Source organism: Gorilla gorilla, chromosome 19, assembly GCF_029281585.2.
Source record: "Gorilla gorilla gorilla isolate KB3781 chromosome 19, NHGRI_mGorGor1-v2.1_pri, whole genome shotgun sequence".
Classification (NCBI taxonomy): domain Eukaryota; kingdom Metazoa; phylum Chordata; class Mammalia; order Primates; family Hominidae; genus Gorilla; species Gorilla gorilla.
This window is the reverse complement of record NC_073243.2, coordinates 30,222,597-30,250,579: the sequence shown is the minus strand read 5'-3', so window position 1 is coordinate 30,250,579 and position 27,983 is coordinate 30,222,597. Positions and strand designations below refer to the sequence as shown.

At 42.7% G+C, this 27,983-nt stretch overlaps 2 long non-coding RNA genes across 10 annotated transcripts in view; one reads left to right on the top strand and one right to left on the bottom strand.

Moving 5' to 3' along the window:
• Window positions 1–22: 22 nt before the first annotated feature.
• Window positions 23–27,918, top strand: LOC109023835 (uncharacterized). Of its 9 annotated transcripts, XR_010131717.1 has the most exons (9): window positions 1,855–1,925; window positions 2,582–2,667; window positions 8,786–9,051; window positions 9,583–9,695; window positions 16,102–16,775; window positions 18,287–18,400; window positions 18,501–18,583; window positions 21,157–21,248; window positions 25,158–27,918. It is a non-coding gene; the product is annotated as an uncharacterized lncRNA (long non-coding RNA). The 9 variants fall into 9 exon arrangements; XR_010131723.1 differs by lacking the exons at window positions 1,855–1,925; window positions 16,102–16,775 and adding an exon at window positions 23–104 and having other exon boundaries at window positions 18,287–18,378; XR_010131718.1 differs by lacking the exons at window positions 1,855–1,925; window positions 16,102–16,775 and adding an exon at window positions 23–104.
• Window positions 7,245–27,983, bottom strand: part of LOC129527921 (uncharacterized) — a 122,418-nt gene continuing 101,679 nt past the window's right edge. Inside the window, exons 3-5 of the long non-coding RNA XR_008673023.2 lie at window positions 19,752–19,891; window positions 16,347–16,598; window positions 7,245–7,341 (exon numbers count right to left, since the gene is read on the bottom strand). This is a non-coding gene — a long non-coding RNA (uncharacterized lncRNA). The remainder of the gene's footprint in view (window positions 7,342–16,346; window positions 16,599–19,751; window positions 19,892–27,983) is intronic.

Here is a 27,983-nt window from a genome sequence, read left to right as displayed (position 1 = left end):
AAGCACAGAGTGACACTATCTAGTGAGTATCAACACTCTGCCTTCTGTACAAAGACTAGGCTAGAAGGGGAGGGGACATTTGGAAGACCATGGAAATAGTTCAGGTGAGACCCACCCATACGGTAATGGTGGGGGTGGTGAGAGGTGACCATATTTGGGATATTCTCTTGCAAACTAAAGACAAAACTCTGAGTCCCCCACTGACTGAATGGATCCCCTCTTGGCCAAGGTGACCCCAGAAAAACCCTAAAAACTGAATTCCCAGCCATGAAGAGATGGGAAGTCAGACACAACCCATTATACCCTCTCCCTTTTGGAGTTTAGCCACAAGTGACCGGCATTCATGTTAAAATAGAAATCAAAAGGCTACTACAGTGGACTCTGTGACAAAAGATACCAAATTATAAATAGGGCCTAAGGTCATGCAAGGCAAAGGATGAGTCACATCCCTTTAGAGGTCACTCTGACCCAATGTATTGGTTAACAGAAATCCTTATCTGAAAACATTTTTTTTTTCTGCTGATTCCAAAATTTTAGACAAAGCCTTACTCCTTTAATGAATTACAAATTAAAGAATCTCTAAATCCAACTATAACCTGTAAGTCCAAACTTCAACATGTCCTCCCTTTGGGGGCTAAACCAATGTTATCTTTCATGTATTGAGTTATGTCCTTGCTGTAACTCCTGTCTCCCTAAAATGTATAACACCAAACTAATGAGACTGCCGTGGGCGCATTTTCTGAGGACTTCTTGAGATTGTTCCCTGGGTCATGCTCACACACATTGGCTCAGAATAAACGATTTTTCCGTTAATTTTTTTTTTTTTTTGAGACAGAGTCTCGCTCTGTTGCCCAGGCTAGAGGAGTGCAGTGGCACTATCTCAGCTAACTGCAAGCTCCACCTCCTGGGTTCAAGCAATTCTCCTGCCTCAGCCTCCTGAGTAGCTGGGACTACAGGCACACGCCGCCACGCCTGGCTAATTTTTTTTGTATTTTAGTAGATACGGGGTTTCACCGTGTTGCCCAGGCTGGTCTCGAACTCCTGAACTCAGGCAATCTGCCCGCCTTGGCCTCCCAAAGTGCTAGGATTACAGGCGTGAGTCACTGCACCTGGCCAACATTCTTAATATTGAGCTGACTCAGTTTGCTAAAAGTCTGGATGCCAAGTGTGTGTGTGTAATACATATATAGATATCTGCATGTATATATACATATTTATTTATATACATTTGTCAAGGATGTCTCCAAGATTTGGAGTCTGAGCAACTGAGAGAGCTGTTCAGTAGGGTGTCTGGTGAGTCACCACTAAGAAAGATCCACAAACCAACTGTTTTGGTTGAACTGCTGAGCTTTTGTGAACAAACCATGGAAATACGGTCAGAAGCAGAGGTTTGTACAAAGACAGCTGGAAAATCTGAAAGAGGGAGTAAGAATAGCCAGTTCTCATTAACCTGGCACTGAAGTAAACACTCTCTCACAAATGCATTTTTTTTCCCTAATAAGGTCCTAAACAGTTAGAAATATTTGGAACTAAATTTTCGTGTATTTTCTATCTAGCCAATGTCAATAGCTTCCAGCCAAAGACCACCAGGAACACACCTATAGATGAATAAGTTAGATCACTGCTTGTTACCATGCAGGGTCCTCGTAACATCCCCACAGAGTCCAGCCAGCTCCTAGGTGCCGGGGCTTGCTTACACGTACGGGCTCCTTAGATGAGGTCTTTTCACTAATGGACAGTCCTAACCTTGAAATTAACTTCATGGGCTAATAACAATAATTATGTCTGGACATTTGACACCATACTCCTGGTGCATGTAATCATCTTTACCAAATATTCCTCATGTATATTCCGCAGCTCTATTGATTTTGTTAAGACTCCCATTCCCTTCGAGAGATGACGATTGGAGTGCAGAGGGAGATGAGGTACCCATTTGGTTATTAATTGGTAGAATCCTGAACAGTGAATTACATTAGTGAACAATTGACCCAATTAGATGGCAAGATGATGAGTATACCGAATGGCTAATGACTAGTGTATTACAACTGTCTTAATTGATTAGAGTAAGTCAGCTGATCAACAATTTGCTCTGTTGCCTTCATATTTAACCATACTCTCACTTAACGCAAAACACAAAAGCACACCACCTGGATGGTTACTTCATTCTCCTCATTGTATATGCACAACCTATTTTTATTTTATCTTGCTGGTACACCCATGATGACAGATGCAGTGCAGTACTTGGTGCTTTGCATATTTTGAAATGATCAGAGTATCATCCTTGAAAATAATTCCACCTTCAATTTGTGCCTCCAGGGACACAATAGTTTATTCACATAAGAAACAAAAATCTCATCCATCTCTGTTGGCTTCACCCTCTGACAAATTGCCTCACTGTTTGAGACTTTCCCCTTTCTGCCTGCCCCTATATAAGATTAATTACATTCCTCTGTGTCACTCATTCTCTCCACCAATGTGTTCATTTTCTACTAACTTTATCCACTGATGTACTTCACCCCCCAGTGTTCCTAAGGAAGCCTGAAATTAACATAGCCTTTTTTTAATTACTTGGTTTTTCCAGGGTAAACCATCCCTTTGTGTATCTCCAGAAAACTATGTACATCATTATCACCTGGCTCCCAAAGGTCTTCTCTCCTCATTAATCCTGTAAGTGATTTAGTCATTCTTCAATTTAAATAGAGACATCCCAATTTCTAGTCAGGACAAATAAAATGCGTGATTTCTGTCACCTCCACCCTACCCTTAGTTTAATGTGCTTAACTTGAAAGTTGCTGGCAAACAACCTCCAAACGCTTTTGTAAGAGCAAGGAAATTCAATCCTTAAGATGCAATGGTGGTAATTCTCTTTTGTAGCTGCTGGCCCAAAGTGAGTTCCTGGGCAGTTTTCACGGCAAAATATCCTGCCCAGGGTTCTACAAAGAAACAGTATAATTTAGGGAAAAGAGCCCTGGAGCTGGAATCAGAAGACCCAAATCCACATTTATCTTAAGTGTGTGACTTCAGCTGCATCACCTAATGTTTCTGCTAGTACAACTTTGGCAGCCAGGAACAGACAACCCTAAGTCACCAGAATGTAAATAATAAGATTTATCATCTGATGCACTATAAGTAATGTGAAATGGGCAGGTTTAGGAGTGCTGGCCCTAGGCTCTGGATCTGTAGTTTTCCTTGGCTTTGTCCTTTTTTGTGTATTGGGTTCATCTATAGGATGGCAACAAAATGGCTGCAGCAACTCCAGCCATCACATTTAGATTCAGCAACATCCCGAGGCAGTACAGTGACTGTCTCCTTCTCTTTAAGAACAAGCAGTCCTTTTCCTAACAGCTCTTGAGCACGACTAACTGGCCAGACCACATCACAAGTCTCCCTTAAGCCAATTATTGGTGAAAAGCATGAGGTTACAATTGGCTTAGACCAGTGGTTTGAAACCTTGGCTGCATATTAGAATCCACTGGGGAATCTTTTAATTATCACAATGCCCAGAGCATACCCCAGACCAATAAAATCAACCTCTGGGGGCAGAATCTGGTATCAATATTTTATAAAATTCCTCAGGCTGCTGATGTTGAGAACCACTGGCTAAGAGTAATTAGAATCTACACATCAGTTTCTCTTAAATTATAAGGAAGAGAGTAGATTCTTGAACAGTATCGGGTTTCTGATGGGCAGAATGAATGAGGAAAAAGATGATGGCTAGGGAACCATTATCTGCTTTTCTTCATTTCTCAGAGGCACGCCTGTGAAATGGAAGCTAGTACCTGTCGTACTCATCTGCCAGGGTTGATGTGGCTCACTGTGAAATTTTAAGTCAGATATATATATTTATATTTATATATACATTCAGATATACAAATATAGATATATGAATGATTATTCTTATTGCTCTTGTGCCCTAAGTGGACAAATGTCCAGGAGGTCTGGCCAGAGTTCAAGGCTCTCTACCATTTAGCCAAGTCAGGTTACAAAAGGTTACTTGGTTTACAAAGATCAAACACATGGAAAAAGGTAGGCAAACATAGGACAGTTTTTTTTAAAAATCTATTTCCAATTACTGACTATGCAGCACCTTGTAAGTAAACACCCAGACCAGTGATTCTCACACTTTTTTTTTTTTTTTAGACAGGGTCTCGCTGTCATCCAGGCTGGAGTGCAGTGGCGTCATCATGACTCACAGCAGCCTTGACCTCCTGGGCTCAGGTGATCCTTCCACCTTGGCCTCCCAGGTAGCTGGGACTACAGGTGCACACCACCACACCCAGCTAATTTTTTGTGTGTAATTTTTGTAGAGATGTGGTTTCACCGTGTTGGTCAGGCTGGTCTTGAACTCCTGAACTCAAGCAATCCACCAGCCTTAGCCTCCCAAAGTGCTGGGATTACAGGCATGAGCCACTGCAACTGGAGGTTCTCAAACTTAAGGCTGCATAAGAATCACCTGGAAGGCTTGTTAAAAGTGATTGAAAAGCCCCACCCCCAGAATTTCTAATTCAGTAGCATTCAGTAGCAAATAGCATTTGTAATAAGTTCCCAGGTGATGTTGATATTGCTAGTTTGGGAACTTTGGAACCACAGTTGGCATTTCTTATCTCCATTAAGGTCAAGGTACTCAAAGTGTGGTCTGGGGGCCAGGATCTTCAGCATTATTGAGAAATTGTTAGACATGCAAATTCTCTGCTCCCGCCAAACCTACTGAACCAGAAACTCCAAAGCCTAACAGCCCTATTCCAGAGTTTCTGATTCAGTACCTGCAACAAATCCTCCAGCTGATGCTGCTGCTTGCTAATGTTTGAGAACCACTGATCCTTCCTGGCTACACATTAAAATCATGGAATTAAAAAATTATAAGACCTGGGCTTCACTCCTAGGCATGCCTTTTAACAATTGCCCAGGTGGTTACAAGGTGCAGCTAGGGTATGAGAACAGCAGTACCTCTCAACTTTTCATGTGCTAATTACTTGGGATCTTGTTAATATGCAGATGCTGATGCAGTAGTCTGGAATGGAGCTTGAGATTCTGCAATGTTAAGATCCTTGAATATGTGGCTGATACTACTGGTCTCCCAGCCATAGTCTGAGTAGCAAGGATCTATGTAGATGATTAACAGATTCCCTCCACTCCCACCTCCATGCTGCTTTAGTGAATTGACATGCATCTTTTGAGAGGCTTGGCTTTTTTCCAAGCATCACTGAGAAACAGAGTGTAATCTAATGGGAAGCTTTAAAGCCTCTTCTCGTACATAGCTAGGCTGATTGCCCACTGGGTCCCTGCTCTGTGGTTTTCTGGGTCTCCCTTTAGAATGAAGAGGTTGGCTGAACCCACACAGCTGCAGCCCCATTGCTCCAATCAGAATCATCCCAAACTCCCACACAGATTCCTGCAGTTGCTCTCTCTTCTCCTTGCCCATCCCAAGATGTGAGCAGTGTCTTTTTCTTACCAAAAAGTCTGGCATCCCAGTGACCCTAGAGGGCATAATATCTTTGAGGTATTTAAGGCAAATCATACGCTTTTACCCTACCCTGATGTAACCAACTACATTTCTAATTATTTTCATGGGGGAACCATACAGTTGACTCTCCATATCCTTGGAACCCATGGATACAGAGGACTTGAGTATGCTGGGATTTTGGTATCCTTGCAGGTAGGGATCCTGGAACTAATTCCTTGTGCAGACGAGTGTACTGACCTAATGTCAGTGAACAGGTGAACTTCGGGACACCAGGTGACCCTTGTATTCTGTTTATGGGACAGGCATAGGACTGGGTTATTTTTTCAACACTAGCAGGACACAGAGGATGCAGGATAAATAGGGGGATGTAGGAATGAAGAAATTTGTCATTACTATCATTTTCAGTAACAATGAAACTAGGCTGAAATCTTCAAGGGTTATCGTTCATGCCTCAGTTGTGCAGTTGAGCCCACATTAATAGACAAGATGATTTCCAGATAATCCAGATGATTAACAGAAGAAATAAATCATAAGTGATGGGTGGGTCACTCTGAAGCTGCCTGATGCAGACCTGCTCATCTCTAGAGACAGGCTCAGCTGCATGCTTCCTGACAGTGACCTTCAATGTATGGTCCCCTGACAAGCAGTGTTGTCTTGGGAGCTGGTCAGGTGGCCACACTTGAAGTGACTTTGCTCCAGTAGGTATTCGGTGATTACGTATGTAGCACGGTTGAAATTTATACATTCTACTCAGATAAGAAAAAATCACTCTGCTGAATAAAAGTAGAGGGCAAGGGAGAGGAGATAAGACTTAAACTCACCACTTACCTCTTAATGGCATTTTAGTTCCTTCTGAACTAAATAGTCCTTGCAGTATCCCACTTGCTTGCCCAGTCTTTCTATTTATTCTCCTTCCTCCTACTCTTTTTCCAGATGGCATCTAGGCATCCTTGGTAGCCCCAGTGGCCTTGTGACAGCAGTGGGAAGAAGGCTTAGTTCCCATGTACATCCATGTCCTGGAGCTCTCTGTGGTTCCTCCATTGCTACGGTAGTGGTGTCCTCGGGCTTCCTCTTTGTGTCTGCGGCAGCCGGTACACACATAGTCTATCTGCAGGCCCCATGTCCTTTCTGGGTGACTTAGTCCCACCTTGGTTCTCCTGAGGCCAGCGGTCCTGGTAGCCCCCTGCCATCCTCTGTCCATGTCTTGGTTTACTTCACTCACCCCAGCATCAGGGCACCGTGCCCCATGCCTAGATGGCCCCGTGGTAGGTTTTCCGCTGGTTTCCTGCTTTGCTCCTCTCTGCCCCCTTGGGACGTCCTCTGGGACCTCTGATTTCCATGTTGTTGTTTGGCTGCATAAAGACCTTCTGGATAACTAGTTCATGGGCTCTAAAGAGACACACAAGTACTACCTCAGGCCCTCTCTCTTCTTAACATCCCACACTCAGCCTCCTCTTTGTTACGGCCATGGCCATGCTCTGTTGGGGTGGCAATAGGCAGAGCATGGGGTGTCCTTTGGGGTCTGTGACTGTCCCTTGGCTCTTCCCTCTATGACCAAATGCTCATGCTGCTTATGGCAATATTTCTTCCACCTTGCTTGTCTCTTCCCTCAAGCTGTAACCCAGGAGGGAAGGAAAGCAACAGCACTGGCATCATGTCTTTACTGCCCTCCCCTCATGGGAAGTCTAGGACACTTTCCTGAGCTGGCATTTACTCAGCCCCAAATCCTAGGCCATGTGGCAAAATGGCCAGAGGGAAATACAATGCAGATTGGGATGAGGAAAGTTAGAAAGTTTTATTTTGCTTATACAAATTGTTTACAGGTACGGAATACAGAGTTCTAGTCTTCTCTGAGCTCCTCTGTTCCTTGGAGTTTCCTGCCAAAGTAGAAACAGAAAACACAGTGCCTATCAAATGGAGAGGGCTGCGGGTTGGGGGTTACGTGATCACTACCTCAGCAAGTAGAGTTGAAAAGAGTGATTATAATAGGCATTTTGTATTTGTGTTTACCTACACAGCAGCAAAAAATCAACTGGCTGTGGCTGGGCACAGTGGCTCACGCCTGTAATCCCAGCACTTTGGGAGGCCGAGGCGGGTAGATCACAAGGTCATGCGTTTTGAGACCAGCCTCGCCAACATAGTGAAACCCTGTCTCTACTAAAAAAAAAATACAAAAAAATTAGCCAGGTGTGATTGCTGGCGCCTGTAATCCCAGCTACTCGTGAGGCTGAGGCAGGAGAATCACTTGAATATGGGAGGCAGAGGTTGCAGTGAACCAAGATCACGCCACTGCACTCCAGCCTGGGCGACAGTGCGAGACTCTGTCTCAAAAACAAACAAACAAACAAACAAACAAACAAACAAACAAACAAAAAACTGGCTGTGCAGGTCCAAAAACATAGTTTCACATTGGCAATGATGCCTGTTTGATCTGTTACTATATCCCCAGTGCTTGTATCTGGCACACACTACCAATAATTGTGTGGAATGCAGCAAACATGGAGAGAGAGAGCCCAGCAGACATGGAAGTGGGTGAAATAACCCAACAGCTTTAACAGTGCAGATGGAAAGAAAATCCTCCAGCATGGAAAGAAAATACATCTCATCACCGCAACCATTTTCACTCAAGACAGTCAATAGACTAGTCGAGGCAGAATTCGGATGATGGTTTAGATGTGGGTATCCTAATCATAATGGATTTTTATTTTTCCTTATTTTACCAATTCTGCTTTTATTTCCCCTTCTTCAGCAATATTTTCTTCCCCGTGACCAACAGATTGCAACTTCAAGATAACTATATTTCACTTAACATAAAATAACATCTTTAAATCAACCCCTGTGATTAGGGATGTTCTATTAAACAAAAAACAAAAAACAAACAAACAAAAAAAAAACACTTGGCCGGGTGCGGTGGCTCACACCTGTAATCCCAGCACTTTGGGAGGCTGAGGCGGGTGGATCACAAGGTCAGGAGTTCAAGACCAGCTTGACCAACGTGGTGAAACCTGTTCTCTACTAAAAATACAAAAATTAGCCGGGTGTGGTGACACGTGCCTGTAGTCCCAGCTACTTGGGAGGCTGAGCCAGGAGAATTGCTTGAACCTGGGAGACAGAGGTTGCAGTGAGCCAAGATCGTATCACTGCACTCCAGCCTGGGCGACAGAGCAAGACTCTGTCTAAAAAAAAAAGAAACACTCAATGAAGTTCAGTAGGTTGAGGCAACATGCACCCACCCCTTTCCAGTAGACCAAAATCCTTATTTCACCAATTAAAATTTCAGAGTACTCATCATCCTTTTTTTCCTCTGATTTTGTATTACAGGGATTCTTCCCTATTCTACTAGCAGATACTGGTGGGATGCTCAGAATCACAGCCATCTTGAATCCTGTATTTTCCAACTATGCTGGAATGAAGGGCATCCATGGACCATATGAAACACTCCTCACAGCTTCCATATGTCTCAGTGCAGTGAACATCAGGCATGGCCCTCAGCAGGCAGCCCCTGCCCAAGGCAACATGTGGAAGTGGATTCTGGTCTTCAGGGCTTCCAGCATTCACTTTTGTTCCCCATCTGTCTCTCTTCTCATGTAAGTGAACCCCCAACTTAACCAAGCTCTTCCTTCTCATGTTTTACAAATTGGCAGTTGTCAACCATGAGTTCTCAAGTAATATTTTTACTATTGTGGAAAGGTAACTAAACTTCCCCCTCTCTCTCTCTTCCAAGTATGGTGGTTATAGGAGGTCCGGGAATTAGAAGCAAGTGATTGTCTCATGGTGTTACTCATTGCTGGCCAACATCACATGTCAGTTATACTCTGGCTGCAAGTAACCAAATATCCAAAAAAACTCCCCCAAAAACAAAAAGCATATTACTTAAATAAAAATAGGGTGGCAGAGTTGAACTGGGGCTCACTGGTATGGGACCTCAGGTTGCCTTCTCTGTGATCCTCTTGGTCATCTCCTCCTGGCCACAGGCTAATGTGGGTGGTAGCTGTAAGCTTGGAGTCCTCATATATCAATGTTCAAAATGGGAAAGGAGGACAGGGCTTCTTCTTGTGCAACTCTCTCTCTCTTTTATCAAGAAAATCATTCTCAGAATCAAAATCTTTTTCTTCTAGCATATGTCCCTCCTTAGGTCCCAGAAGCTATGAATGGATCATAAATCAGTGCCCTGGCCACAAAGGATCCCAGGAACATGAGATTCAGACATTGTCTTCTTCTATACTGCTTGGTAGGTTCTGTACTAACCATGTCTTTTATTTCCTATATTCTGATGCTTTGATATCTGGGGCCTTGCTGACCCTGGAGGGATTGCCCTTCCTAGGGTTAGCCAATTCTTGGACACAACTCTCCCACTTTTCAAATATAAACCCACCGATTCAGAGCCCACACATTTTTAACCACATCCTTTATGGGGCTGTAATACTCTGGACCCCTCTCTATCTGCCCTCATCACACTAGGAAATAGCCCCTATGTGCCAGACCTTACTGAAATTATTCAAACTTGCTAATCCTAAGCCTGCTTGCCTTGTCTTGCCTGTTCCTTCCTGGAGAAATCACAATAAAGACTCTTGCCCAAAACTCACTCTTATTCTTGTGACTCAATCTACCCTGGAGCTTCCCTGTGTGGAGCCTCTTGCATGGTTTGCCCACTCCTCTTGGGAACTGTGAGTAACAAACTATCTTTTCAATGGCAGTTTTTTCCTGATCAGTCAGCCTTACTGAACCTCAGATTTTTCATTAATACATTATATTTTAGAACACGCTTTCCTGATAACAAACCCTTCTGGAAGAGTTTTTCTCTTCCAGGGAAAAATAATAAAAGAAAGTCTCTACCTTTCCAGATAAAATGGCGTTTTTCTAATTATTTGTTGCTGCATGACAAATTACCCAAAGACTTAGTGGCTTAAAACCACAATGATTATTTTACTGCCTCTCATGGTTTCTGTGGGTCAGGAATCTGCAGGATTCAGATGGGTAGTTTGGCTTCAGGTTGCTCACATGCCTGCTGTCAGGCGTGCCTGGAACTGCAGTAACATGGGGCTAAAGACACTCAGTCGGGCATCGTGCTATGCACATGCATTATCTCCGTTATTCTTTTATAGCAAGGCTTTGAGATGCTTATTAACATGATTTTACAGATGGGGCCATGGACTCACAGAGTTAAGTAATTCATCAAGGTTATGTAGTTGGTAAATGGCATCACTGCTCAAGAGGGAAGCCCCCTCCCCGCCTCCTTTCCCATCACACTACTTCATTTTGATGTCTTTGTAATAGGAGAGGTTTGAGACCATCCTGTGCATTCATTTTTTTTTCTACATTGTATCACATCTCCAGCCAAATACAAAGTCCTCGAGACCAGATGTGTTGCTTATCTTGTTCACTTCTTTATTCCCAAAGGCTAGAGCAGAGTCTCGTACATTAAATGTGCTCAGTAAATAGTTGTTGAATGAAGCATATGGCTTGGGTTTGATTGTCCATCTGACTAATGGGTCTGATAAGTAGGTCCTGTCTGCAATGACTCCAAGCCATAGAAATGACCCCACCTGCCTGAAGGTGGTTATTCCTTAGATTTGACTCTTGGGCAAGTCCCTTTTCCCATCGCTGGCATTTCTTGTATGCACTTCTGGTGGCTTGTTCCACCAGTGAAACCTCACTTCCCTTCATATAAGTCTCCAACTTCAATGGTGATTTCTGCATTACTGAGAATACATGATGCTGAATCCTGTGGGAGGACAGTTTACTGCTTTCTTCAAATGTAACAGTGGCCGGGTGTAGTGGCTCATGCCTGTAATCCCAGCACTTTGGGAGGCCGAGGTGGGCAGATTATGAGGTCAGGAGTTGGAAACCAGCCTGGCCAATATGATGAAACCCCATCTCTACTAAAAATACAAAAATTAGCTGGGCATGGTGGTGCACACCTGTAGTCCTAGCTACTCAGGAGGCCGGGGAAGGAGACTCACTTGAACCCGGGAGGCGGAGGTTGCAGTGAGCCGAGATCACGCCATTGCACTCCAGCCTGGGCAAAAGAGCAAGACTCCATCTCAAAAAAACAAACAAACAAAAAACCAAAATAAATAAATAAATAACAGTGACAAACAGGAATTCAGGATCCATCTCTGCCATTCTTTCTTTTTCTCTTTTCTTTCTCTCTCTCTTATTCTCAGTTACACCCCCAGCACGATACCAAGCTTTGGCAATGCTGGCGTATATGGTACAGTTTCTCTATTTTTCTATGCTGTCTTATGTTCTGCATGGTCAAGTTTCTTCATAATAGCATTTGTGAAAGGGAAGGGGTGGCATGGGCCACATTAGACCCCAGGGACAGGACCCCAGACATCCTAGCTCTTCTTCCTAAAATACAGAGAAGTGTGCCCTTGGGGACCAACATCCTTTTATGATCAGAGCGAGAAGCCTGCGGGTGAGTGTATTGGCATCGTGGCACTATAACCTTATAATAGCTGCTCTTTGTCCTCACAATAAACCTCTAACCCAACCTTCATTTCACATGTGACAGGGAAGTCTCTTTCATTACTTTCACTATAGAGTCAGGTTTCCTGGGCCACCATATGGCATACTTATACCTTGTGACATGATAGCAGGGCTTCCTATATTGTATTGAGCTTCCTCAGGGACAAGATATTTTGTCAAGGGAGAAGGACTGATATCCCCACGCTTCCTGTGGTGGTCATTCTAGAGGAATCCCTGTTTGCTGCTGTCATACCTTTTTGGGCCATTACAGATTCCATCTCAAAGAAGAATTCTACCCTAAGTGTGTGGAAGATCCAGATTTCCATAGCTTTCTGGGACATGCTGAATAAATTGTATCTTGCAGGCAATTACTTTTCATAGAAAGTCTTGGGCCAGAAAAAAATAGCATAAATCTGGCTGAAGCATTTCAAAATCTGTAAGCAGAATAAATTCCAGACCAGGATCATGGAACAGTAATTCTCTTCAGACACAATGGTTCTCACCAGCAAAATATGCTCCCCTTCCTATGTAGAAAAATGGAATCACTTGAAGGAAAGAGCCTGGAGGGTCTTTGAAGATCATCCAACACAACCCCTTCATTTTCTTTATGATTTGAAGAGGCAAAGCATTTGGTGTGAGGCTACAGCATGAACTAGTTGCAAAGCAGAAACTGGAATGCAAAGGTCCTGATGCCAGGCCTAACATACTCTCATTTTGCTAGTCAGCCCACTGATCTACCGTGAAGAACTCTGAGATTACAGCACATTAGGAACAAAAAGGAGGAGGGGCTTTTTAGAAGAACAGCAAGCTCACTTTACACTTGAACGAACTGCTCCAGATAGAAGAACTCACACTTTAAATGTATGTTGAGAATTCCCAGCCTGCCACTCGTTCTCCTAACTGGGCATCTTCAACCTTTCTTGTCATCAATATGTTGGCATTCTCGCGATGGTGCAATAAGAACTGGAATAAAGAAGGCATTGAGAGATCAAGGAACTTCAGGAGCCTGGCAAACCACTTGAGTGAAAGAAATTGAATATAAAAGGAGTGGTTTGGGCTGTGTTGAAGGGCAGGGCACATGTTCTATCTAAAGGTATTCCTGCTCAAAATTGTAAAACGCTGTGTTGGACATGTACAACCCATGGCAGGCTACATATGACCACTTGGCGACCTCTGCTATGGCCACATAAGAAACTTATTACTGCTGATATTTCTCCTTAACAAAGGAAAGGGTGCTTTCATTTGACTTTGTGACTTTGTGGAACTTGAACTTGCCCTTTGCAAGCTGGAGGATTTGACACCATGACCTTATAATGCCAGACACTTTCTTCCACATTCATCCAGGCTGTAGACCATCCACTGCACCCTGAGGACTTTGCCCAAGGACCCAGGCTGGAGAACAGGAATATAAAATGAAGGAGGTGGTGGGCTCTTGGTGATGATGAAAATTGGACTAGCACTTTGTATTTCATTTACCCGACATGGGAATTCAGGCCACCCCCAACCTAGTCACTTAGGGAATGCCTTGGAATGTACCCTGGGAGTGTATTCACAGGAAGTTTTGTTCCAGGTTGTTTGTAGAAGCCAATTGCCTCTGGAGCCACCTGGTGGGGTGGTCCAACCCTGGTATTTTCTTGGAGAATGTGAAGTCTCTGTTGGGGCTGTTTTTCAAGACTATCCAAACTTCCAAGTCTTGAGGTACCAAAGAATTCCCTGCATTCTTCCTTGATGCCAAGCAGAGAGAGCATAAGCAGAGAGAAGGTCCCCAACATTCAGCTGTCTCAGGTTCCCTAGGTCTCACTGGAGATTGGAAATCTCCCTTGGCTGCTGCCTGTCAATACTCTCTCTGCGGGGCTGAGATTTTCTCCTTGGAGTAATATTAGTAAATATACATCACATTGTTCTCTCCATTTTCCTGTCTTATTTCCAGGCAAACATAAATTTCTTCCTTGCAGGTCACCTCTTCCCATGCAAATCAGCTTCTTAAAACATATGGCTGAGAGCTGTTCGTGGCCCAGGCCTGCAAACAGTACTGGCCTTTGAATTCCAGTTCGGGCTCATCCAGGAAACCCCCCACCCCAGTACTGTCTGGAGAACTGTGGTTTGGCCCAAGCCCTTGCAGTAGTGACCTCCAAATGGGATGCACTCCCTCCAGAGCAAATGCCTGACAATCCATTTGGGTGAGAGAAGAAACAAGTAGAATCTCTTTTTATCTTGTATCTACATAATTTAGAAAGGGATTGCCACTATATAATATTGTGATTGACATGGTACATGTATGTGATTTGTGAACAAAAATATATGCACTAGAGGTTCCAGCTTAATAATTTTTTTTTTTTTTTGTCTTGGGACAGTCTCACTCTGTCACCCAAGCTGAAGTGCAGTGGCACAATCTTGGCTCACTGCAACCTCTGCCTCCCAGGTTCAAGTGATTCTCCTGCCTCAGCCACCCGAGCAGCTGGGATTACAGTCATGTGCCATCACGCCTAGCTAATTTTTGTAATTTTAGTAAAGACCGTGTTTCACCATGTTGGCCAGGCTGGTCTCAAACTTCTGGCCTCAAGTGATCTGCCCGCTTCCGCCTCCCAAAGTGCTGGGATTACAGGTGTGAGCCAGGTGCCCGGCCAAGAAAACATTTTATTTCATTTCATTGACTGCTGTCTTACAGCGTGGCTTAATGGTATTTTTAATAAAAATCAAGCATATGATTTAGAAAACAGGCTGCTTTCAAGTGATTAAACAAGACCCCAAAGTCCTACAGAAAATCTTAGTGCAGATATGGGTGGCTAAGCATTCGCATCTCTGTTCAGGCCAGGCTCTTTCATCTTTGCGTAGCGTGTCAACCTTATTCAATAACAGTAACAACCACAGCAACAATAACCCTTTATAGAGTCATTATCAAGACCCAGGCACTGCTGAAAGCATTTTATGGACATTATCATCTGATTGTATTTCCTTAATGACCCTATGAGGTGGAAATGAACTGTTTTTACTCACGACATTTCTGACCCCAAATGTGTGGCATCCTTTTCAACACCACTTCTCCAACTCTCCAGCACTGGCTGGGTATCCTACAATTCATGTCAATTCCAACACTGTCTTCCTGCAGTTAGCATCAGATTTCACAAATTAAGGGTTCAATCCTTCCCACAAGACTGCCCCCACTTCAGACACCAGTCACCAAGTCCCAGGTTGTCACCTGTACTTCTGACCAACTGGCTATAAATTCAGGGGGTTTCTTTAGGCCCCTCCCCAGTTTCCACAATTTGCTAGAATAGCTCACAGAGCTCAGGAAAGTGTTTTACATACTACTACTTGTTTATTACTACGGATACAACTCAGGAACTGTCAAATGGAAGAGATGCATTGGGCAAAGTGTGGAGAAGGGACACAGAGCTTCCATGCCCTCTCCGGTCCTGCCACTCTTCCAGCACCTCCATATGTTCACCAACCCGGAAGCTCTCTGAACTCTGTTGTTCAGGGAGTTTAATGGAACTCTCACTAGGTAGACATGATTGCTTAATGAGTTAGCTATTGTTGATTAATTCAATCTCTAGCCTCTCCTCCTTGGAGGTTGGGGAGTGGCGCTGAAGGTTTCAAGCTTCTAATAAAGTCTTGGTCTTTCTGGTGACCAGCCTCCATTCTGAAGCTATCTTGGGTTTTGGAGAGAATCACCTCATTAGAACAAAAGATACTCCTATCACCCAGGAAATTCCAAGGGTTTTAGGAGCTTTGTGCCAGGAACTGGGGAGAAAGACGAAATATCTTCCCATGATAATATGGGTGAGTACCATTTTATAGCTGAGGAAACTGAGAGTGAGAGAGGCTAGGTAACCTTACCCAAAGTCTCTGAGCTGATGCACAACAAAATCTGCAAGACAAGGGTTTAATTCCCATCTGTTGAACTCAGTAGCTCATCTGCCTAACCACTTCGCCATAGTTCTTCTGCCAGAGTTACTGTCAAAGACTTCCTCTTATTAGGTGACAGAGAACATCTACGGTTTTCTTTTAACTTTTGTGTTTTATTATAAAATCTATATATATTTAGCGGGAGCTAATTTAAAATAAGAACTCCAACATGTTGATTTGTTAGCTTAATTTATAATAGAATGCATTCTTGGGACAATAGCTGAGTCTAGTCATCCTCTTTCTGTACCTTTGTCCAGGTATTTCATCACAGAAAGACAGACAAGGTCAGTTAAAGGAAAGAACTGGAGAGGTTAATTAAATCAGATAAGGTCAGGTAAGACCAGAACGCCAGGCAGGCAAGAAATATCAAGGGCCATTTTCACAAGATGGCACTGAAGGTGAAGAAGGAAGTTCCTGCCCCTCCCAAAGCTGAAGCAAAAGCAAAGGTTTTGAAAGCCAAGAAGGCAGAGATGAGAGGCATCCACAGACACAAGTCACCCACCTTCTGGGACCCAAGACCCTGTGGTTCCAGAGGCAGCTCAAATGTCTTCAGAAGAGCACCCCCAGGGGAAACAAGCTTGACCATCATGCCATCCATCGTCAGGCTCCCAACTGCCGAGTCCACCATGAAGACAGAAGACAACCACATGCCTGTGTTCACTGTGGATGCCAAAGCCAACAAGTGCCAGATCAAACAGGCTGTGAAGAAACTCTGTGACACTGATGTGGCCAGTGTCAATAACCTAATCAGGGCCTGGTGGAGAGAAGAAGGCATACATTCCACTGTTTATCATGCTTTGGATATTGCCAACAAGATTGGGATCATCTAAACTGAGTCCAACCGACTAATTCTAAATATACATTGTTTCACCATTAAAAAAAAAATCATGTTCTGTAAAATAGGCTTAGGAAAGGAGAAAGAATGTTCTAGGTAAGTAAACGTTCAGTGGTTCATAGAATTCAGGTATTGGAGCTCAGGAAACAAGGCTAAGAAACCAGGGGAAGACAGAGGAGGACATTGGGCAGAAGTTCTGGATAATGCAAATAACAAACTCAGATCAAATTATGAACAACAAGAATACAGAGTTTTAGCCAGAGACCCACGCTCTGTGTAACAACACTGGAGATGGAATCCTGAGGCAACTGATTTCTAATGCATGGCTTCTCTCAAGCCTTCCTGCCCATGGTTATATTTTGCTTCAGAGTGTTGGGAGCCAGGGAATCTGAAACTCAAAGCTGGTCATTGCACATGTGGAGAGGAGGCACCAGGTGAAGAGCAGATATATGGGGAGATCCCAGCAGTAGGCATAGGAACGGAAACCCAATTAATTAGCAAAAGCTTGATTTGGGCAGTGTGCAATTAGAGAAAAGGGACATGTACTAAAATCAGAGACTGATGGAATTGCTGCCATCTGTCACAAGCTGGGGAATGTGTGAAAGAGTTTAGCTCACTTTGTGCTCACATCAAACAATTCTTTATGGTTCTATTTTTCATACATGGAAGGCGAAGCATGGAAGTTCATGTCTACTTATTTCTTTTCCATGATCTTTTACTTTGCTAACTTCTCATCCAGTTGCTATACCCAGCCCAGTATCCAGCCCAATAGGGGCTTGTAGTGGTTATTCTAATTTCTTGTATTATAGTGTATTACTGCTGACTACATAGAGAATTCCTTTTAAGGCTTGAGGAGGAGCCTGAACAGAGCCTGTTCTCTGACGAAAAGTGAAAAAAATTGCCCGCAGGTAATGAGCTCAAAGAATCAAATGTCTTAAGACTCTCAGGTGTGTGCTGCTTCAGAACAAAATTCAGTCAGATTTGATTAAGTGAATTAATTGGCAAATTTATTTTCATTACTGAGACGTAATTTAGTTCTAACCTGCAGAGAACTCACATATGTTTCAGGCTTGACAAGGGTTGTGGCTATTGCAGTTTACCACAGTCTGAGATTCATAGTTAATTGGGATACATTATAGTTCTCTGGTGAGAAATAAATCCAAACAAGAAAAAAATGTGTATATTAGCAGCCCGTTGTTTTCAGGGAGTTAATAGCCCTCTGAATTGTGCATCCTACATAAAAATGACTGTGCATTCCACAGGGCAATGATTATTTTGTGACAAAATAAAGCCAAAGAGAAAGTAAAAGTAATCAATTTACCAAATGCTATATACAAAATAAAGCATTTTTAGATGATTTCCAGTGTCCTCACTTGTTAAATGACAGATTGTTAAAATATTTACATTCTGTCTAAACATAAAGCTATTTTTTGTACATCCTACTAGAGAAACGTGTGTTAGATAAAACAAACAGTGGAATATTACTGAAAAAGTGGAAGGGGAGTTTTATTCTCCATAGTGTCTTGGGATTGCCCTCTTTGCTGTCTCCTGGATAATTTTCTTTCCCAGAGAAACTGGATAAAATATTGCTTCCAATTCCCTTCTAGGGAGGATGGAGACTTTCTGAGGAAGAATCTTGATGGCCCTGGGAATTGAACACTGGAGAAGAGCTATGTTAGTTAAACTGCTCTACATAAGAGTTAAGTCAAGAATTTAGACTTGTGAGGGCAATTCTTTTTATTTATATTTTAAATGGCTATTATGTCTCTTAAGTGTCTTTTAATCAATACATTATCCTTCTATCTTGTTTTTTCCTTGCAGTTGCGTATTGAGGACACAAGGGCCTTCATCCTACAGAACTTCCTAAAATCTGTATTTTGCTGGTTGCACTCTTGTGGTGTTAGGTATCTATTGAATTCCCTGAAATGGAGAATTTAGAATTATAGGCTGGTCAGAGCCTGGTTTGCTTTTTTCCCCATCAAGTCTGCCTCATAGGTGGTAGTACGTACTTCCATCTGGAGGTACACAATGTCCCCCTTTTGATGATGTTAGCAGCCATTGATAATCATTACCTAGATCAAGGGTAGGCAAACCTAAAAGGCAAATCTGGCCTACTGCTTGTTTTTGTAAATAAAGTTTTATTGGAACGCAGCCCATCGGTTTACATATTATCTTTGGCTGCTTTTGCACCCTAATGGTAGAGTTGAGCCTTTGTGACAGACACTATATGTCCCACAATGCCCAAAATATTTACTTTCTGGTTCTTGGCAGAAAATGTGTATTGACCCCGATCTAGATACATTAAATTATTAGAGGACAAAAAATGATGGCATTCAAAATTTGTCATTCATTTTTCACTTATTAGCTACAATACTTTTATTTTTAAAAACTTCCATTGTCAATGTTGATTACTACAGGTTCTATAAGAAAGACAGAACATGTTTGATTCTTTCAACCTTCTTTTTAACCATTTTTTAGCTTGTTTTAAAACATAAAGCTGCTGGCCAGGTGCAGTGGCTCACGCCTGTAATCCTAGCACTTTGGGAGGCTGAGGTGGGTGGATCACCTGAGGTCAGGACTTCAAGACCAGCCTGGCCAACGTGGTGAATCCCTATCTCTACGAAAAATACAAAAATTAGCCGGATGAGGTGGAATGCGTCTGTAGTCCCAGCTACTCAGTAGGCTGAGGCTGGAGAATCCCTTGAACTTGGGAGGTGGAGATTGTAGTGAGCCGAGATTGCACCATTGCACTCCAGCCTGGGCGACACAGTGAGACTTCATCTCAAAAATAATAATAATAATAATAAGACTGTTACTTAGCATCCTCCAAAGAAGTCCAATAGTCTAGATTTTGTTTGGTTTGATTTGTTTGAGAATTGTTATAAACTCATGAATTTAAACATATCTGATGAACTTCACATTGTCTCAGTTATTATTATTCTTATTGTTATTCCAATTGTTCCCTCATTGGCCATTGGGTGCCTAAGCCACAGATGGAGTCCTTGTGACAGAAACCTAGCAGTGTTGGATAGTTTTCTTGATTTTTGAAATAACAACTATTTCCAGACTCACCTTGTATTTTTCCTGCCTCAGTCCTGAAATTAGCCATTTCTCTGAGGTTTCTATGTGGGAAATGGTATTTAGAACTCTTAATCTGGGTGCTCACTATTAATGGGTTGGTCACTGTTTATAGGCCTTTTCCGTGGATGGCACTAGGAAACACATATTTTAAGTTATAAGATATTATGAGTTCAGAATCATACTTCCCATTTTAATTAAAAACTATAGAAATTTTACTTAACCGGATCAATCTTACATCTGTCTATCCTTTCAACTATACTAATTCTCTCAGTTCCCAATGACAGCAACACATTAAGTAACACATATATCTCTCACTGTATCAGCCTCAGCATAATGATACAAACTTCACCACCAACAGTATGATTCTGAAAAAGTTTCTTCCCCAGTTCTTTTAGTCCTTAGGCTATCTCACACAAAAATTTTACACTCAAATTACTATCTTTTAAAGTAATTTCTTGCTTAGATTAATTTCTTACTGAGTGGTTTCACCACCCACTGTATGTTAATACATAGGAAGGCTCATTTACCTAATTTTACTTTTGATATTTAAAGATTACTTTTTTACTTCATTTTATAATCTTATAAAATATTTATATGGTTCTAAAGTCACATCTACAAAACAAGGTATTTTCAACTAAGTCTTATCCCCTCCACACTATTTTCTCCTTCTCTTTTAAGTAACCATTTTTTTTAAAGTTATGGTTTGCCTTTTCATTTTTTTAAATAAGCAAATGTTCTTTTATTTTTTAAAAGAGATAAACTACAGAATTATATATATATGTATATATAGGTAGATATACATACACACACACACACTTTTCTTTACCTCTTAATTTTTTTCACTGAATATTTCTTTTGTTGTTGTTGTTGAGACGGAGTTTCACTCTTCTTGTCCAGGCTGGAGTGCAATGGTGCGATCTTGGCTCACTGCAACCTCCGCCTCCCAGGTTCAAGCAATTCTCCTGCCTCAGCCTCCCAAGTAGCTGGGATTACAGGTGCCCACCACCACACTCAGCTAATTTTTTGTATTTTTAGTAGAGACAGGGTTTCAGCATGTTGGTGAGGCTAGTCTCGAACTCCTGACCTCAGATGATCCACCCGTCTCAATCTCCCAAAGTGCTGGAATTACAGGCGTGAGCCACCGCACCCGGCCTTTCACTAAATATTTCTTTGAGATTACATATAGTAATGTCAACAGATAGTCTCTGAGATTGAATTGGAAAGGAAGGAGCATGGAAGAGACATGGCAGTGGAGGGAGAGGAGAGGACAGGAGGATCAAACAGATGGAAGAGGAATAATGTTCATGTCAATGTAATACCTTCCCATAATAAACTTCAGAAAAAAAATTTTTTAAAAATATTTTTCTCTTCACTTTTACTTTCCTCCCACCACCAGTAAAGAAGCGGAGGCTGAGTTCTGGGTCTGGAGGTATAGAGCTACACAGAACGTGTGGGAGCAGAAGCTAGAAGCAAGGATACTATGAACATGTAAGTCCCTGGGAATCAGAACTGTGGAGAATGATCAGCTTTTGTAGGCCACAGAATCTGTGGCATTCCAGGCCAATCACACCCTCCTTCTGCCACAGCTGATTACAAATTAGAGTTTCCTACAACTCCCTGCCCACCAGGCTCCATAATATCCTCTTTGAGGGATAAACGGACCCATCTGATGGATGAATCACACCAATAAAGTCCCTGAATGTCCCATATCTTTGTCTCCCTGTATCAAAACTCCAGAAAGTCTCACCTGATCTCCCAGCCTGTTTTATGGATGAAGGCAGAAAGCCTCTGTGGTTATGCTGGGTGAGACTTTGACACCAGCATGTAAACTGTGGAACTGACTAAGATCAATGAATGAATCACAGCATCAAAGCAGCACCAGGGCCCTCCAGGCATAACCAAGCCTCAGTGAACCTCAGCCCCAACATGCCAGATGATGTTCCAAGACATAATTTTTCTTTGTACCACAGCCAAGAATGTGGCAGAGTGGCAGTGACTGGGTACTCATACTGATTTCCCACAAAGTAGGTGCTCCAAGGCAGTGTCTTGGTTCAGTAACGAATCTTAAGTGTGCTTCCCCCTAGATGGCCAAAACAGCTCGTGTTGTTAAGCTGATAACCCTATTTTTCCCTCCCCTGATGCAGCAGTGACACAGCCTTCAGAGGCAGTGAGTGGGGAAACCGTCTTAGTCTTTATGCTCCATAGGCAGAGATAGGAATTCCTTTTCAGCTGATGTGTGTTTTTTTCCTAACCATTAAATGTGTGCTTCCATAATCAATTCTCTGATTCTCTGACATCAGCTGGGTGTCCTGGCATTCAGTTCTATTCTGACGCTACCCAGAATTAGTACAGACCCACAGGTTAAGTGCTCAGTCCCACAAGACGGCCCCCACTTCAGATGCCAGCCACAAGTGACATCCCTAGGCTACCTGTACTGCTGCACTAGCTGACTACAAACTGGAGTTTTCTGCAACTGCTCTCACCAGGCTCCATAATTTGCTACAACAATCACAGAACTCAGGAATGGGAGTTATTTCCTGTTACTGGTTTATTATTAAGGATGAGCTCAGGAAATGGAAGAGGTGCACAGGGCAAGGTATGGGGAGGGAGGTGGTGCAGAGCTTCCATGCCCTTCCCGGGCTCACAATCCTCCCAGCACTTTGATGTGTTACCAACCAAAAAGCTCCCCCAAACCTCCTCATTCTGAGTTTCTCATTAAGGTTTAATTACATAGACACGATTGATGAAATCATTGGCCCTTGGTGGCTGACTTCAATCTCCTGCCCCGTCCTCTCTCCCAAGGTGGGGCTGACATACACACACATATATGTATGTGTGTGTATATATATATATATATATATATATTTTTTTTTTTTTTTTTTTTTGAGATGGAGTCTTGCTCTGTCTCCCCCAAGCTGAAGTGCAGTGGTGTGATCTCAGCTTACTGCAACCTCCGCCTCCAGGGTTCAAGTGATTCTCCTGTCTCAGCCTCCTGAGTAGCTGGGATTACAGGCGCCCACCACCACGCCTGGCTAATTTGTGTATTTTTAGTAGAGATGGGGTTTCACCATGTTGGCCAGGCTGGTCTTGAACTCCTGACCTCAGGTGATCCACCCACCTTGGCCTCCCAAAGTGCTGGGATTACAGGCGTGAGCCGCTATGCCCAGCTGGTGGGGCTGATATTTTAACCCTCTAGCCACGTGGTTGTTTTTTTCTGGTGACCAACCCCCATCCTGAAGCTATTAGACCCTCCACCCTGCCAAGAGTTACCTCATTAGTGTAAACATGGCTATGGCCCCTTTACAAATCACAAATTATACTTCTGTCACTCACAAAACTCCAGGGGTTTTGGACGCTCTGTGCCAGGAACCAGAGACAAAGACCATCTTTGGTCTTTGGATCCATCAAGTTGCCTAAATGTATTGGTTTTACATCCAGGTTGCTCCATCTGTACTGACCTGGCTTTTCTCCAGGCAAAAAGTCTCTTGCAATGACTGGTAGGCAGGCAAAGTGCTTTAGGAAGAGATTGATTCATTACTCACTTATTTATTTATTGTACCACAGCTGGCAAAAATTCATTAACATGTGTTGAAGGAAGACAGGATGAGGCAGAATGAGTTTGAAAGTCCCAGGATTTTTGGCTTAGAGTTCACCTCTTGGGAGGGTTTAAGAGCTAAGTAATTCAGCTCCACCCATGTATCCAAGTACACATAGGCATGGATTAGGTGTGAGGTGGAAGGTAGGGAGGAAGCAGAGCAGGTGCCAGAAGTGGGAGAGGTGGGCTGTGACAGAGATCCCTGTAACCACAAGACAAGGACCCAGAGACGCCAGCTGAGCACCATTCCTTGGACTCCTGAAAACCCATTCACAGCAATCAGGGCCCCTGAAGTGAGATCCAGGCATCATTGAGAAACAATCTGTAGAAACTGGGATGTTCCTTTACTGAGAATCAGATTAGGAAAGTGAAAAAGGAAAAAGAGGCATTCTTACTACCGTAGGCTTCACAACTACATTCTGAGCTTGGTGGTTTTGGCTTGTGTCTGTGAACAGCCAATGGGTGGCTAGTTCTCCAAAGAGTGGAAATTTGGCCTTGTCCTCCATGACTAAACACATTTCATAACAGGCAGCCTTTCCCCTACCGCTAAGTGGTTTCAGGTACTAAAATATTAAAGAAATATTTTTGGCTTTCCTAGCCAACGGTGGAGCTTAAATTTTCAACCTGCTTCATGAAAATACAAAGTGTTAAATATTAACTAAGTTGGGCTATTTTTAGCTTTCTGTTCTGCTTAAGCTTTCTCTTCCTAAAGCACTTTGCCTGCCTACTGGCCCCTTGTAAGAAACTTTTTGCCTGGAGAAAAGCCAGGTCAGTACAGATGGAGCAACCCGGATGTAAAACCAAGACATTTAGGCAAGTTGATGGATCCAAGTAAAAATACTGGCACTATAAGCCATCTTGGGGCTTTCCTACAAACTATGACCCCTCAGGAGCACTGGAGTTCTTAAGCTGTCAAGTCTTTATATTTTGACAAAAAGAAAAGAATTTGAGATTATTTTGTTAGTGAAAATAGCCTTAGTACTCATATTGTTTTCTCCCAAAGCAGATGTTCCAGAGGATGAATCGATTAAGATTTCTAATTCTGCTGTTTTAAGCCGTGCTTTGCCTTAATTGGCTGTGTCAGTTAGTGGTGTTAGCTTAAGACCCTGATCTCTTTAGCTAAGCCAGGTAGAACACTGACTTCACAGGCAATAAGCAGAAGGGGGCTGGCTGAACCCCAGTTTTCTTGGGCAGAGTTGGAGATTCCCTTTTTACCCAGGAAATGGTCCAAACTACTGGATTGATGGGACGTCAGGAAGATGCAAAAACAGCATATGGCTCTGGCTTTTTTAAAGGCCAGTCAGACAAATGACAGTGAGTGGTTTTGAGGAAAATCAGTATCAGGGAGAAAAAAAAAAAAAGAAAAAATTCCAGTACCATAAAAAACAAGCAGTCACTGGTTATCATTCTGAAATCTGATTTCAAGTGAATTTTCTACTCTGATGCCAACAGAGCACTTTTCTTTTCCTTCCTTCCTCCCTCCTTCCCTCCGTCGCTCCCCTCTCCCTCCCTCTCTCCCCCTGCCTGCCTTTCTCTTTCTTTTCTTTCTCTCTCTCTTTCCTTCTTTTCTTTCTTTCTTTCTTTCTCTTTCTCTCTTTCTTTCCCTTCTTCATTTTTTAAGACTAGGTTTCCATCTGTCACCCAGGCTGGAGTGCAGTGGTGCTGTTCTAGCTCACCATAACTTTGAACTCTTGGGCTCAAGCAATTCTCCCACTTCAGCCTCCAGAGTAGCTAAAACTACAGGCATGTGCCACCAAGCCATTCTAATTTTTTTGTTTCATTATTATTATTACTTTTTGTAGAGATGGGGTCTTGCTATGTGAAGTGAACTCCTGGCCTCAAGCAACCCCCCTGCCTCAGCCTTCCAAAACACTGGGACTACAGGAATGAGCCACCGCACCCAACCCTCAACAAAGCATCTTTCTATGAAGTACCACATGGCTAAGATTATAAGAAAATTCCACTGGTCCCATCAGCCTTCACCCCAAGACAAAGTAGTCCTGTTCTTCGACCAGCTGCAAAGACTTCTTTATTTCACTCAACTGTGGACTCAGGCCGCAAAGATACCATTGAAAGCATTAAAAAAAAAAAAACAACTAAAGAGTGTGAACTTTTCCTGACCTTATTTTTGGGATGGAGCTCACAGTACAAGTGCACATTTAAAAGCCTGCAATGGAGGTGTTTGGATTACTTGCCATGTTGGAGTACATCAATGTCAGCACTGAGAGATGATCTAACCAGTGGTTCTCAACCTTCACCGTGCATGTGAATCATCTGGGCAGAATCACGTGAGGGAAAATTAAAATATACAGATGTCCAGGCCCCACCCCAGAGATTCTGATTCAACTGGTCTAGGGTAGCACCAGCATTTCTGAAAAATGTCCTTGGTGACTCTAATGTATAGTCAAAATTGAAAATCATTCCATGTTCTTTATTTTCGAGATGCGGTTACTGAATACCAGAAAAGTTAAATACTTTTGTAAAGTTGCAGCTGAAAATTTGTGGGGCTGGGATTCAATCCCAGGTACTTCTAACTTCAAATTCCTCTCCCCTTCTGCCAATGTATTTTATAGATCATATGGCCTCGATGCGGCTGAGTTGGAATACAGACCTTAGGTCTCCTGGATTCCTGCCTAATGATTTTCTGGCTCCACCATATCAATATCCACTTTCTTTCTAGCTCTTGACTTACTGGAGTGAGAATCAACAGCAATTTTCCCCTTTCACTGAACTTCTGGATAGGTTGTCCCAGAGAATATGAAGCTAGCTTTCTTTCGTTCGAACATTAGGCAAAGGTAAAGTCAATCAAAATTTATAGCCAGGGCTCAGAAACTCATTTCTACAGGATTCTGTAACCAAGCTTCCAGAAGGATTTGAGAGTCTTAGAATCTTGGTTTTCCCAGGAATGAGCCAGTCAAAAAGAGGTCACCAGCTGAACTAGATGATTCTGATTCAACAAATCCATCTCCTTTGTCTGTCTTCTTTAGGAATTTTTCCTTGTTTACAAAAGATTATGGAAGAAAGGAGTTAATTTCTATGGCCTCTTTTTTCTTGCCTTCTTAGAGAAAACATCTTTCACTTCCAAATTGACTTGAAAATTTATGATAAGAATGAAGATAAAAACAACTAGCTTACTGAGAGCTTATTGGCAAACACTTCACGTTATATTATAAAATTTCATAGCAATCACATGACATAGGTATGTTTCTACTACATAGCTTTTCAGCTGATGACACTAAGGCTCAGAGAAGTTAAATTATTTGTCTAAGGTCACACAGCTAGCAAGTAGTGGAATTGGAATTCACAGCTTGACACCACAAACTCTGTGCTGGGCTTTGTCGGTGTCTGCACTAGAAAGGGCTGACGTGATGCCTGTGATTCTGGTCTTCATCTGTTAACCCCTTCAGCCTATGTACAGAAGGCATGGGCTGTACCAAGGACTTTCTCCTTGGCAAGATTTGCCTTCTGTCGTATGCAAAGGAAAAGATTTCCTCTTCACATCAGTGGTCTTCAGAAGATAACCTACCAAATCCAATCACTTGCCTCAAGGCTGGACAACTGTGCTATGCAAAACACTCTGGAATTCTCATGGACTAAATCAGCACTAGACTTGACTTGAGACCACGTTCTTCTCGATTCCTTCTGCTGCTCTAACCTGCTTCCCTCACTTACTAACATTTTTTTTTCTTCTAAAGAGCATTCAGTATATTAAGAGTATGTGAATCTCCATCTCAGACCCTACTTCTGGGAAACCTGAGCTGAGACAATTGGTACCAGGAGTAGTCCTAGGAAGCTGACTCTAAGGATGAAATTCTGAAGTTGGATCACTTCGAACCTTCTGCTAAAGGAGGTTATCATCACTGGTGGTAGGTGCAGAGTGATAGTCCCTGGCTGCTGTAGCAGCTCAGTTAAGAAGCCTCTCACCTGTAGTGAACTGGGTGGGACACATGGTAAATACACACGGTATTGATTCCCCCAGTTCTTCTCTAAAGGGAACATTGGTCATTTACTCAGGTAACAGCACAATGAGAAAAATGGAACACCTATACCATTTGAGGGCTGTAGATACAAAGTTCAAGTTGACACTGACGCACAGGGACCCAAAGCTCCATCTGGGCCTCCAATAGAGTAAAAGTACAGGGGAGTCATGTAATAAATGAAGTCCTGACCCAGGTCTATCTCACAGTGTCCACTGGATCCAGATACCACCCAGTGGTTGTTTCCTCAGTTCCTGAATACGTAATGGAAAGGGACACATTAAGTTGTTGGCAAAATCCTTACACTGGTTCATTGACCTATACGCTTAGAGCTATTTAATAAGAAAGGTTCAGTGCAAGCAACTGAAACTCCCTTCATGTCCAGCCAAGATAGCAAATGTAAAGTAATCATTATATCTTTGGGGAAATGGTAGATAAAGATTTAAAGGATGCAGGGGCAATCGTCCTGCAAAAACTAGGTTCATCATGGAGAATAACAGTGTGCCACTGCAAACTTAACCAATTAGTACAGCCAATTGCACCTGCTGTTCTGGAAATGGTGTCTTTATTAGAGACTCTGGCAAGTGGCATGAAGCTATTGATCTGGCAAATGCATTCTTTTCAATACTCATCAAATAGGAAGACAGAAGC